Source organism: Lemur catta, chromosome 1 (genome assembly GCF_020740605.2).
Source record: "Lemur catta isolate mLemCat1 chromosome 1, mLemCat1.pri, whole genome shotgun sequence".
Classification (NCBI taxonomy): Eukaryota; Metazoa; Chordata; class Mammalia; order Primates; family Lemuridae; genus Lemur; species Lemur catta.
In genome coordinates this window covers 28,103,247-28,116,766 of record NC_059128.1, presented here as the reverse complement: position 1 = coordinate 28,116,766, position 13,520 = coordinate 28,103,247, and the positions used below count along the sequence as shown (strand labels likewise).

The following is a 13,520-nucleotide window of genomic DNA, read 5'->3' as shown; positions in this document are numbered from 1 at the left end:
TTTTTGTTTTCTTTTTATGTGGACCCATATTTTCAGGTTTTAGAAAACAGTTTTAAAACACCCCCAGATAGTAGAGTGGTATTTAAGCCTCCCAAGATGTCCATTCTCTGCTACAGAGAAGTATCATTGTTCTGCCTTAGTATCCCTTTATGTGAATTCTTTAAAAGGGCTCAAAATTTTGTCACTAATTTCATGTTTTATGCTGTGCGCTAAGCACTTTATACTTTTACCATATTTAGGTTTAGGCTGTGTTTGGAATTTCATGAATGGGTTGCTGGTCTTCTCTCACCTGTTTCCTGGCTTCAAAATAAAACACAACAAAAACAACTGGTAATAAGATTTTCCCAGGGTCCTGTGAAAGGAAATTTTATTTAGTGACTGAATTGGAACAGACTTTGTAGCCTTTGGAATGTGATAGAGACTTTCCCTAAAGGATTCTTGGTTCAGAATCATCGATGCATTTCTCCTGCCCTTCCTGAGAGTAGAGAGCACAGCAGGAAGAGGCTGGAGTCAGACAGAGGTGGGTTTGCATCTGAATTCTTGCTTATTAGATGTGTGACCGCAGGCAACCTGCTTAACCTTTTTAGGCCTCAAATCTCAGATGTGAAATTGAGACCCTGCTAAAGACCTCCTCGTGGTTTGGGGAGGCTCAAATCTTGTATGTCCTGCAGCTTGTGCTTAGCACATGCATGTTTTCCGTAGGAGCTAGAACGTGATCTGTCTTTGCAGCTACTGTGTGTTCCTCTGTGATCCCATCCTCCTGCCTCTCTCTGGAGGTGACCACTGTCCTGAACTTTAGTTTCAACATTCCCTTGCTTTTTAAAATAAGTATATATGTAAACACTATGTTTTTAGCTTTGTTTGGGCTCTGTAAAAATGCTGTCATAATATATATAGTCTATAAATAAGGTGCCTCATCACAGCCAAGTGAGTGTAGGACTCCTGGCTCTCTTCTTGGCCTTGGCTGGTGTGGGGTGGGGGTGGGGGTGGGGTTGCAGTTTTGTCAGTGGTGTGGCTGGAGTAGAGTGGTCTTTGTCTAAAACTTTTCTTGTCTTGCCAAGATACTCCCTTGCTGATCCTTCAGTTAGAGAGAACAGGCTTTTTCTGATGCCACATCAGAGGTAGGGATGGCATTATATGGCATGAGGGGGGGCATGATGGGGGGTGGGATAAATCCAATACATACATATACTGAGGTTACTGGGAGCCAGATTTAGTGGGAAAGGGAACGGTGAAAACTAGGTGGTGAACCCTGTGGTGCTGGATTGAAATTCAAAGTATCTGCATGAAACTCATGGTTTTCAGTATACATACATAGAGAAGGAAATGTAGAAGTAAGCGTGTGTGCTTGCATGTGTGTAGTTCTTTTCATTTAGGGGGCGTGGGAACAGTGATAAACTGTTCAATAAGCACAGCTAACACCCAGATCTTGGTTTCTAAATGCCATTTTCCCACTACAATTATAGGTGGTTATTACTGGACTAGAAAATCAGTTTTTGGCAACCATCAAAGAATAATTTATTTGGCCAAGAATTATCAGTGGACACTAAAAGTACTGGGTGAAAGTTTGTTGAGAAGTAGGATATTATCACCCCATCAAACACTTATCAATTACAAAGAGAAAAAAGAGGAACTTTCTGGTGGGAAAATCTGGCAGATACCACCTTTACCAAGTGATAAAAGTTAACATTACCAGTCAGGGAAAAAATTAGAAATAGTATGCCACTTGATAGGATGTAGTGAAAGGAACACTTCTGTGGTATTCCTGCTGCAAATTCGCAGCTTGAATCTAATCAAAAGGAAACATCAGACAAACCCAGATTAAGGAACATTCTACAAAACTGGCCTGGAATCTTCAAAATTGTCAAGAGTATGAGAGTCAAGGAAAGTTTGAGGAATTCTTCTAGATGTAAGTAAAGTAATGACACGTGAAAACTAAGTACCAGGCTATCTAGTCTTGCAACTGCTCTGCCAGTGTGGCTTCCTGTTATATCTTGATTAGTTGTTTGGTACACTGGTTGTTAAATATTTATCTCAGTTGGTTGTCCACAGTCAGTTACAGATCAAACTCCCTGTCCTGCTCGTTCCTCCTTCTCACTACTGTGCTTGATTAGTCTTAAAAGAGATAAAAATAAAAATGATTGTAACAACAAGAAAATTATAGCATGAGATCCTGGATTGGGGTCCTTTTACTAAGATGGACATTATGAGGGTAATGTGAAGTAAGTGACAATACAACATCAGTGTTAATTTCTAGATTTTGATCATAATTGTTGTAGTTTTGTAGGAGAAAGCCTTTGTTTATAGAAATTACTCACTAAAATCAGGATGTTAGGCCATCATGCTGGCAACTTTCAAATGGTTCAGGGGAAAAAAGTTATTTGTACTGTTCTTGCAACCTTTTCGTAGGTTGGTCTGAGATTATTAAGTAAAACAAAACAAATCTTCCTGTTAGTTCACTTAGTAGCTCAGACTTACTAGTTTATAAAAATAATCGTTTTTATAAGATTTAAAGGTTTGCTTTTGTGGGCTGTCTTGCACCTGCCCTGCCAGTGTGGCTTCCTGTTATATCTCGGTTAGTCTTTCTGGATGCTGGCTCTCAAATATTTATGAACATCTCATCAATACATTCTTTCCATGCTCCTTATTTATTTCCTTCCCCTGTGTTTTGCCTTTGTGACCAACTGCTTTTTTGAATGCAAAGTATGGTTTATAAACATATGGCACTTTATTGTATTCAGTGATAATACTATATTTAATTTTAACTTATTTTGGGTATGCTATTTTTTTCTCATCAATTTGCTGGTGAGCTGCTTAAGAATTTCTTTCTTTCTTCTCTTTCTTTCTTTCTTTTTTTTTTTTTTATCACACTGCATCTACCGCAATACTGAGCACGTATCAGTCTACTTTATAAAGTGTCGGGCTTGTTGATTGCCTCTCTTAGGATTTAAAGTTTTCAGAAAGTATAAGCAGGGTAAGGGGAATTGGACAGAGTGGTGGATGTGATGTAGCTAATTCATAATCTCGTCAGCTCACATTCATGTTCATGAGTGGTTAGTCCACAGAGGTTTAGTATCAAACACACAGGTTGACACTCTTAACCAAAAGTAAGTGTTTAGGATTTTGGATTTTAGAATATTTGCTGTATATTTACCAGTTTGGCATCCCTAATCTGAAAATCTGAAATTCTCCAATGAATATTTCCTTTGAGCATCATGTCAGCACTAAAAAAGGTTGAGATTTTTTGGAGCATTTTGGATTTTCAGATTAGGGCTACTCAACCTTATTAGGACCATGCTGGTCCCGTCCAGAAATTTGCATGAGTCAGGGTTGGGGTGGGGTAGCTGTGGGGAGAAGGTTCATTGTCAGAACTGCCTTCTTTCTATGAGAACATTACGCGTAACTTGTCGGTCTGGTAGAATCTCCCCTTTCCTCTGGCAGAGAAAACCATGGGCTGAAGACATAGAATTGGCCCCATACCTTTCTAGCAGAGGGTTTGTTTTCCATGGATAGGTTGGAGGGCAAACTTCTCTTTAGCAGTTATACCAATTTTCATATTTCTCAGAATGATCAAGAAAAAGAGCTTTTAAACATCCAGAGTGGTGGTTACATTGCACTTAGTATACGCCTACACATCAGACTTTTCTTTAGCATTTTGTTATTTTTTTCTTGCTGCTTTTACAGTGTAGGTGGCCTTCTCCGGATTGCTTTTGACAGGAAATTGAGCAACCTTTCTTTTTTGGAAGAGAATATATTTTGCTGCTAAGAGAGGAAAAAAGTGAAGTGTTTATGTTTTGAAATTTTATTAAGAATTTTCATTTAAAGACCAATTTAAATCTAGAAAAATGGGGATAGGGGTTAGATTTCATATTTTTTATTATTACTTCTGAATGTTCCTAGTAATTTCTGGGCTTTCCTTATCTTTGTAGCATTGCTTCATTCTCTTAGCCATTGATGGGTATCAGGAAGTCATTTTTGACCTGGTCATGTATTTTTCTGGCTCATGACTGGGGCTGTGTTCCCCAGTTAACTTCTTTCTGTAGTGGAGGTATCGAGGGCTCTATGCTGATTTCACAGGTGCCTTGAATCTAGAACATGTCTCAGCCCCGTTTATTCCATTTCAACTTTGGATAAGCACAGTGTTCAGTAAAGTTTCCCAACGAGTTGACTGGTCCAGGGGTCCCAGGGTGTGGGTGGGAGCTCCAGACTGGGGTCCTGCACCTGCCACAGGCTCTACCTGGATCACCACATCTCTGGTGCTTTGGAGCATTAGCCCAAAGTCTCTGCCCCTCTACCCACTGCCCAGGGCCTGCTTGCTGCATGGGGTTTTTGTGGTCCGGTCTGATTTTGGCAGTTCCTGTATAGCACTGAGGATTCCAAGGAAGAAGTCAGTCTTTAATTCGAATAAACCCCATTTGCCACCTATGGAAATCTCATCCAGTTGGAATGGAGTAATTCTGATGGAATCTTTCTAAGTGTGTTCATAAATCATACCCTTTTGTGTGAGTTTAAAATATGCATGTTTATTCATGTACCTAAGTGGATTACTAGGGCAGATCAGCTGCCAGGTATGTCTTATTTATGTAATTAGTCTTATTTACGTAATTGGTTATAGCTCGTTAATGAAGATTAACAAAACAAAGCATATATTTGGAGTGTTATAGATTTTTTTTCCCCCATTCTTCGGGTGCAATCTGTGGGGCAGGCATGTAAACACTGCAAGTTTTATTATCTGGGATATCTGACTTTCAGAATATCCTTCGTAGGTTTCTTTTCCCCACAGTTTTCTTCTGACTTTTGTACCACTTGGTTTTGGTAGTGTAGGAAAGACCTATAGCAGGGTCTTACCAAGCTCTGTCCTGCCGTATGGCATGAGGTCATAGTGCAGGGACATAATAGATGCGTGGTAAGTCTTGCTTTGAAGTGTTTTTATATGTGACTGAATGAAAGATGGGAATCCTGATGTCCAGGTGACAGGCTGGGAAGAGGAACTTCCCCTTTTGTCCTTACCAGGAATTGGGAATATCTGTGAGTGACACTAAATTCTGGTTATTTTTACTCTTCTTAGCTTCCATTGTATGATTGGGTACAGAGTTTGGCAATTAGCATAGTTTGAAATAGCATTTAGCCTCAGCAAACTTTAAAAAATTTGTTTCTTAGATGCTCTTATGGACATGTATAGTCTGACTTATTTTAGTATTTTTAGAAATCTGTACGTGTGATGCAAATTGCTACTATTGAGCATGTATGTGTAGTCTTTAACCAATAAGAAGCTTGGCATCGTAGGAAATATTTTATGACTCTGGTGGGAGCTTACTGTCTATCTGAAATGAGCAATTCGAGAATTGTAGGATTTTTAAATAATCAGAATGTTTGGTTGCTTTGGAGCAAGATTTTTCAGCCTCACCACTATTTTCATTTTGGGCAAGATAAAAATTCTTTGTTGTGGGGGCTGTTCTGTGCATTGTAGGATGTTTAGCAGGAACCATGGCTTCTACCCATTAAATGCCAAATAGCAACTCCTTCCCCAACTCGTGACAACCAAAAATGTCTCCAGACATTGTAAGATGTTCCCTGCAGCACAGAATTGCCGCCTGTATAGAACTAGTCTATGGAATAGTGGTTCCCATAGGCAAGTGATGGACTGACCATATCAAAGTCACTTTGTTGGGGGTTTTTTACACATACAGTTAATGGTTGTTGGTTGTGTGTGTTGAGCTGAATGTAAAGAGATTACAAATTAAAAAGGGTCTTAGAGGCAAAGTATAACATTCCACACTTATGTTTTGATTAGTAGAGGTGATTTTTTTTTCCCCTTTTACTTACTATGAGGTACAGTTGTGTGTTTTTCAAAATTTGAAAATAACTATTATACTAAAGTTCATAATTATTTTAATCTAGGTTTTGAGAGATTACCTCAAGTTGGACTGAAAAGCAAGATTTGCTACTAACTTTGAAATGGAATAAGGTGAGTTGGTGGATTAGTCACAGAGTCATGTTGGGGGAAGGGAATGTCAGTCAAACTATTGTTCTTAGAAGATATTCTGATAGCAGAATTTTGATTTATCAACGTGAGTCCTGTAGTTCCTCCCACTATCTTTCTCCCTTTTGTTGTTTCACTGCTGAGTGGCAGAGGTGGAAAAGGAGAAGATGGGAAACACTTGCACAGATTTAGTCATTGATTTCTGAATTCAGAGTTGTCATCGTTACAGGTAAAACAGTTGAGATAGTTTTCTTTTTTATGTATTTATCTTTTTAGAGACGGTCTCACTCTGTTGCCTAGTCTGGAGTGCAGTGGCGTGATCATAGCTCACTGCAGCCTTGAACTCCTGGGCTTAAGTGATCCTCCTGCCTCAGCCTCCTGAGTAGCTGGGACCACAGGCACACACCACCATGCCTGGATAATTTATTTTTTATTTTTGTATTTTTTATTTGTGTAGAGATGAGGTCTCGCTGTGTTGCCCAGGCTGGTCTCAAACTCCTGGTCTCAAGTGATCCTCCTGCCTTAGCCTCCTGAGAAGCTGGGATTACAGGCGTGAGTCACCATGCCCATTTCAGACATTTTTCTGGCTGTTAAATTAATAAGTTTTTCTGTTACATACTTATGTTTCCATTCCACAGTAAGTGCATTAAAAATAATCTTCTCTATGTTTCTTAAAATTTGATGAGAATTTATACCTCAACCCATATTCTAAACAAGAGTCTTACAAACTCTGACACACTGGTGTATCATCAGGAATGCCAGGCTTATCCTGAATAATTGAGAGACGGCTGGATATTCTACTCCTTGACTGACATTTACTGATGTATGTGTTACTATTGGTCTTGGAGCGATTGCTCATAGCTACTCCTGCTTAGAAACCCACTTGTATCCTAGGTCATGTGAATAGTTAAGTGGACATTTCTTAAACATTTTAAACAATTATAAAAGGATGTTCTCTTATTAAGAAAAATAACAGCTTAATTCAGATAAAGAGAGACATTTTCTGCAGGCCAAAAGTACTATAATATGTTAAACTCTGGGGTTGGTTTAGTTACTTTGTACTTAACCTTGATCTAAGCCAGATGCTGAAACAAAGACTTTGGGATTTTTCTTACCTGCTGCTTTGTCAGAAGAAAATTTCCTAAGGAGTCAGCTCTTATGGAGAGAGACTGTAACCCTTAAAGGACAGTGAAGTTATCTGAGCATCTCACGTCCATAAACCTTTGTGCAGAGCTAAGGGGCTGGGTAATTGGAGCACTGCTTTCAAAGTGGCTTACTGTTTCTGACCTTCCTTGAATTTCAGTAAGAGAAATTGAGGAATGATTATCTCTGAAAACATTTTTAAAGGACATTTAGGACACTTTCCTGGTTGCATTTTATTTGCCCATTCCCGGCGTCATTCTTCTTTCATAGAGGTGGAATCCAAGAAAGATTTTTAGATTTCCATAATTTTTAGCCATTTGAAGAGCCCAAGTTTTTTTTTTATGAGCAACACAACTGGAAAATTGTCTTTGAGAATATAACATCTTTGGAATTTTCTAGAACTGCGTAGTGGTGAAGCAAGGAGTGTACAGGAATGTTCTATGAAGGTAGCTGCTGCTCTGGTCCTGGAGAGGGAAGAAAGATCAGTGCGTGTTATTAAGTGCCCTCTGTTTTTCACCTCAGTCTTGAAAGTGTTTTTTAAGATACACTTTTTTTGTTTCTTAAGTGTACCTATATATTAAAATGTGTACCTTCAGTGCAGATCCTGTATGTCTGATGGCATTTTTTTAAACACTCTTAAGTAAGGATAACTCCTGGTTGATAAACTTGAACGTGACAGTTCTTAGCAGGAACCTTATGTTCTAGATACTGCTATCTAGTGTGGGCCAAGTGAGGCCGAGCACTTGTGTAGCTTCCGTGTAATAACAGCCATACCTTGTCTCTTGATTTGAGTCACTCAGTTTAATAACCTGCACCCCGGGCACTTCAGTCACTTTTTTTAATAGCAGCGATCTGATGATGCTGAGATGGTCTATCTGTTAGGTCAGGTGGGAGATTCTTCTCTTGTGCATCTACACTTAGGTCTGCTCAGAGAACAGAAGGTGATGGCTGGCTGGGTGCAGTAAGTAGCTCACGCCTGTAATCCTAGCACGCTGGGAGGCTGAGGTGGGAGAGTCACTTGAGCTCTGGAGTTTGAGACCAGCCTGAGTAAGAGCGAGACCCTGTCTCTACTAATAAGAGAAAGAAATTAGCTAGACAACTAAAAATATATAGAAAAAATTAGCCAGGTGTGGTGGCGCATGCCTGTAGTCCCAGCTACTCAGAAGGCTGAGGCAGGAGGATTGCTTGAGCCCAGGACTTTGAGGTTGCTGTGAGCTAGGCGGATGCCATGACACTCTAGACTGGGCAACAGAGCAAGATTCTGTCTCAAAAAAAAAAAAAAAAAATTAAGGTGAAGGCCACAATTGGGTGGTTTTCCAAACCTGCTGGTGACATGACTCTTGGTCTTCTAAGCATATACTTCCTTTCTAAATGTTATCTCTCCACTTAAGGGATATCTACTAATAAAACAAAAATTCAGAAACACCAAAAAAAAAATCTACAGAACCTTGTATTTTATATTTAATTTTGTATGTATCTCATTAAATCCATCATTCTTTTAATTTTTATTATTTTTTGAGCAGCATTGTTTTGGAATATAAACATTGAATTGAGCAAGCATGGTTTTTTCTTTCCCTTTAAAATTTAAAAAAATTTGATATATTCTTTCTGAATACCCAGCTAGAAACATAATGTTAATTCATAATGATCTCTGAGTAAATTATGTGCTTTACAAATTAAAACATTTGAATAGTTTTCCCAAGTATTCTACTTTTGCTTTGGATTTTCCCCTTATCTAGATAATCGTGCACTCATGGGTAAGTAAGATATTATTTAAATTTTTCTGTTATTTCAGTTTGGTTATTTGCATTCCAGTCTTCTGCTTTTAGTGGGAGAGCAATTGGGGAAATTGAAAAGGTCCCTACTTCTTTCTTTTCCTGAAAATAAAAAAAAAAAAATAACATTTGTCACGTTTACTTATTAGATTTAATAGTTTGCTGGTATAACAGGTGAAAATAAAGACATACTCTTTTGTTGTTTTATAGGACATCCCAACCACTCAAGAGATATAAAAGGAAAAGAAAAACAAATACATGATAGCACATTCTTTTAGACTTTTCTTGGTGGTAGCAAGAAATCAAATTACCATAATGCCTTACGTTGACACTAGAATGACCACGGCAGATTCAGAGGTCAGTAACAGGAAGCCTAGAAAACTCCTTCCTGGCCGTCCAGGCTGTTCGGACTGTGATCTGACCTGTCACGGTCCTCGGATGGACCCTGTCTCTTTTCTCCTCATTATTTTAACAAGGTATGTCTTCCTTAGAACATGAGAGAACAGCTGTTCACCTCCAGTAGAGTTTCCTCTTTAAACATACTTCACTGACAAAGGCAATAGATTAAATAAAAATAGGGCTTTGAATATATTAACTCCAGGAAGAGAGTAACTCACATGTTAACCCTGCGCAGGCTTGTGAGGGTGTTTTGGTGAGTGTACAGTGAAGGTCCACAGTGGCATTGAGGGCACGTACAAGAGGGAGACAAGATAAATACAGTTGACCCTTGAACGATGTGGGGGTTAGGGGTGCCCCCAGCTGAAAATCTGCATATAACTTTTGACTCCCCCAAAACTTAGCTACTGATAGCCCTCTGTTTGACTGGAAGATTTACTAATAATATAAACAGTTAATTAACACATATTTTGTATGTTATGTGTTATATACTGTATTCTTAAAGTAAGCTAGAGAAAAGAAAATGTTACTGAGAAAATTGTAAGGAAGAGAAAGTATATTTATTATGCATTAAGTGGAAGTGAGTCTGCATTAAGGTCTTCATCCTCTTGATCTTCATGTTGAGTAGGTGGGGGCGGGGGGGGGGAGAAGGAGGAAGAGGAGGGGTTGGTCTTGCTGTCTCAGGGGTGGCAGGGGCTGAAGAGGTGGAGAAGGGGGAAGGGGGAAGGGGGAAGGGGAGGCAGCAGAGGCAGGCATGCTTGGTGTAACTTTCGCTGAAAAAAATCTGCATATAAGTGGACCCACACAGTCTAAACCCATGTTGTTCAAGGGTAAATTGTACAAGATAAAATTTTATTATCTGAATGCTGACTACAATATAAAAATATTAAAAATGTATAATAGTAAAGGGATGCTTATAGAGTCCTCCTTTTATCTTTGGCTGTGACTAATTTGAATTGAGTTTGGCCTGGCCTGAGTTCATTTCAGAATTATTTCATTATGCTTATTTATTATTCAAAGCCCGCTTCTTTGTTCTTAAAAAAGAAAATGACACAAAATCTTTTGGCCTAGCAAACATTTTTACCAGCCTGTGGAACTGTGATATGACCACTTCACATTTACTAATGCTCTTGTACCCTTTTTCTTTTCATTAGGAACAACTTATTCTCACTAAATTCTTCTCTTATTTTTATGTTCGTAAGAAAAGGAAGCAGTTCTCCACACCACATAGAGAGTTGCCTTTTAAAAACTCACTCTAATGACAAATAGAGCAAACAGTAATAGGAATTTGAATTAAGTTGTCTTTGGAGGAGTGCCTTATCGGTTAATACCTCATCATTTTGGGGGGGCCCTATGTTTGTATGGGTATGATTGTCTATAATGGTATTTATTATATTGTAGTTTTATAATGGTACTATGTTGCCCACTTTCTTGCCTGTCTGATATTTAATACATTTAAAATTTGCTAATAGGAGTGGATTTGAACAAAAGTTAAAAGTACAGAATCAGGGAACAGAGAAGAGAGAACATGGTCTGTATGGACGTAGGCGGAGGTCAGAGTTCAGCCCCGTCCCCACCTGCCATTCTCTGCCTTAAAAAGTTGAGTGAGCAAAAGCATTTTTGAAGACCTGGCTTCTGGGAACAACAGGTCACAGGCTGGACCTAGAAATGAAACGCGATAGAAGCATGCACTGCCAACGCATCGTCATATGCTAATGTTTTCTCAAAGGACTCGGGGGTGGGGGAGGGAACTGTTAGTGATGGGGGTTTTCTTTTAAAACCTGGACTTTATTTTAATGTTTGTCAATCCCTAAGCATATTTTACATATGAAAGGAAGTTGTAAATGTCTTCACTAGCATTTAAGTGGCTTTCATCAAAACCGTGTATGCACAATTAAGGCCATATGGCGGTGAAGCCTCACACGTGGGGAAGTCCGGCATGCCACGTTCTGGAGGTTTTGGTGCTCCTGGAAGGAAGGATTTATTGTGTTTTTTTGGAAAAGATTTTTAAGCAAGAGAACGTAGAGACAAGTGCCCTCGGCTTAAAGAGAGTTACTGCTCACATCTGCACAAAATATGCCAAGGTCTTGGGTTAGTAGATGGTAAAGGACGCATGAGTGGTGTGGACGAGCTGCCCTTCTACGTGGCACCAGCCCATCAGAGCTGGGCGTGTCTCCTGAACCGATGCTTGTCTCAGCATGTGACTTGCCCTGAGTTCTGCCCATAATGGTTTCCTTAATAAAGATGGACTTAGCTGTACTCTGGATGAGCCTTCAGTAGGATAGATAATGAATGCTAATGGACTTTGTGTTTTTTTCAGGGAGTCATTTTTTTTTTTTAAAGTCTGTAACTTAATTCAGTAACTGACCCTTTTCTGCTACTGACCAATGTTTTTTTTTTTTTTTTCCAGTCAATTAGAAAATAAATGTTTTGAGAAATTGGCTTAGGTAACACTTGATGAGTATCTGTCTGTGTGTATAGGGACCTTCAGGCAAATTAAAGCTTTTGTTGTTATAAGGTAAGATATACTGCTTCTATTGACAGTTACTTCCTCCCTGAATTTATTAGTGCACAAGTTAATTCAATGAAGCAAATAGTTATTTTATGTCTAGTATATAGAGAGAACATTTTGCTTAGTGTTGACCAAGATAGAAATATGAAAAAGAAATGTCCCATGTAATCAACTTGTTTTTCTAGAGGGGGAGTTAGATATAATTGAAAATTGTCATAGTAAATGACCAAACTTAATAGGGTATTTAGTAGACATATAAGTAAAATGCATTGAGGCATCTACAGAGGGAGAATTAAATCCATGGAGGTGGCATTACTTGAACTGGGCATTGAAAAGTCTGTCTATCTGTCTGTCTGTCTATCTATTAAAGGAGTAACGTTTGTTTTTTAAGATAACCAAAAGTAATTCGTAGTTGTTGTATAAAATCTAATGTTCTTAACAGCACACAGATCAAAGTGAAAATAACTCAATTCCCACCACATTACTTAGTCTGCACCACCCAGAAATAACTGTTACTGCTAGCATTTTTAGTTTTTATCTGTGGGATTTTCCAAACGTACACAAAAATAGAATAGCACAGTGAGCCCCCCGTGTACCTGAAATTCAGCTTCAACAGTCAAGAACGTTTTTCTATTCTAGTTCCGTCTGCCTTTATCCTGCTTTTATGTTTTATTTTTTTGTTGTTTTTGGAGTTTTAGACCACAGCTCAGATGTTATAGCATTTAACCTACAAATACTTCAGTAAGTATTTTTTAACAGAGAAGCATTTAAAAAAATAGCTACAGTGTCTTTACCATTAATGGAATTAACAATTACTTCTTAATATCTTACTAGCTAGTCATGCAAGCCCTGGTCCATGTTCAGTTTTCTCCATTGTCTCAAAATTGTCGTTTGACAGTGCTTTGTTGGGATCAGGATCCGAGCAGGATTAACATGTTGCATCCCTGTCTTTTAAATCCTTAATCTGCAACATTTCCCTTCCCTCCCTTTTTTCATGTAATTTGTTGTAGGAGAAACTGGGTAATTTGTCTTGTCAGGCTACTAACATTTTAAGTTTTCTTTCATTTTTGTTCTTCTATGTGATCGTAGATATATTTTAAAATCAAAAATTAGTATCATACTATGTATGATGTTTTATAAGCTACTTTTTAAAAATTAAAAAAAAATTTTTTTAAACCTGAGGGGGTCGAGGGATTATGAGCTACTTTTTATACTTAATTTGATAAGGACATTTTCCTATTGTTTACTTTTCTACAATTAGTTTTTATTTTCTGTTAAATCTTGTTGCATTATAGTAACTAAAATAGAGGAAGATGGATTTGATTGTTTTTAAAGTAAATCTTATGTTAATAATATGTATTACAACAGCAAACTAGTTGTTCCTTTTCTCCCTCCCCTCTTCCCTTCCTTTCTTCCTTTTTACTCCTGTAGCTGTTACAGGTCTTTATAATACTGGGGACGCAATTCGCTGGATTGAGAGTCCATTTTATTTTCCCCAAAGAAGGTAGAAGATGATTTTGTAAAAGACAGCCTGATAATGGTTTGCTGACAGAATCAAAAATAGAGGAGGTGAATAGTGCTCATCCAGGCCCCAATTTTCTGTAGATTGACAAGAGGAAGGGGACCCTACTTCTTATTGTCACCATAGCTGACCTTTATTAAAATGTTAAGCTTCCATTCTCACATAAACTTAGGACACTAAGGATTCTTA

At 38.3% G+C, this 13,520-nt stretch overlaps 1 protein-coding gene across 8 annotated transcripts in view; it reads left to right on the top strand.

Annotated features, from left to right (window-relative positions):
* Positions 1 to 13,520, top strand: part of SIPA1L1 (signal induced proliferation associated 1 like 1) — a 358,554-nt gene that overhangs the window by 79,658 nt on the left and 265,376 nt on the right. For all 8 annotated transcript variants that reach the window (XM_045564679.1, XM_045564663.1, XM_045564653.1 and 5 more), the window contains one exon: positions 5,902 to 5,968. The gene's annotated coding sequence lies outside the window, so the exon portion shown is untranslated. The remainder of the gene's footprint in view (positions 1 to 5,901; positions 5,969 to 13,520) is intronic.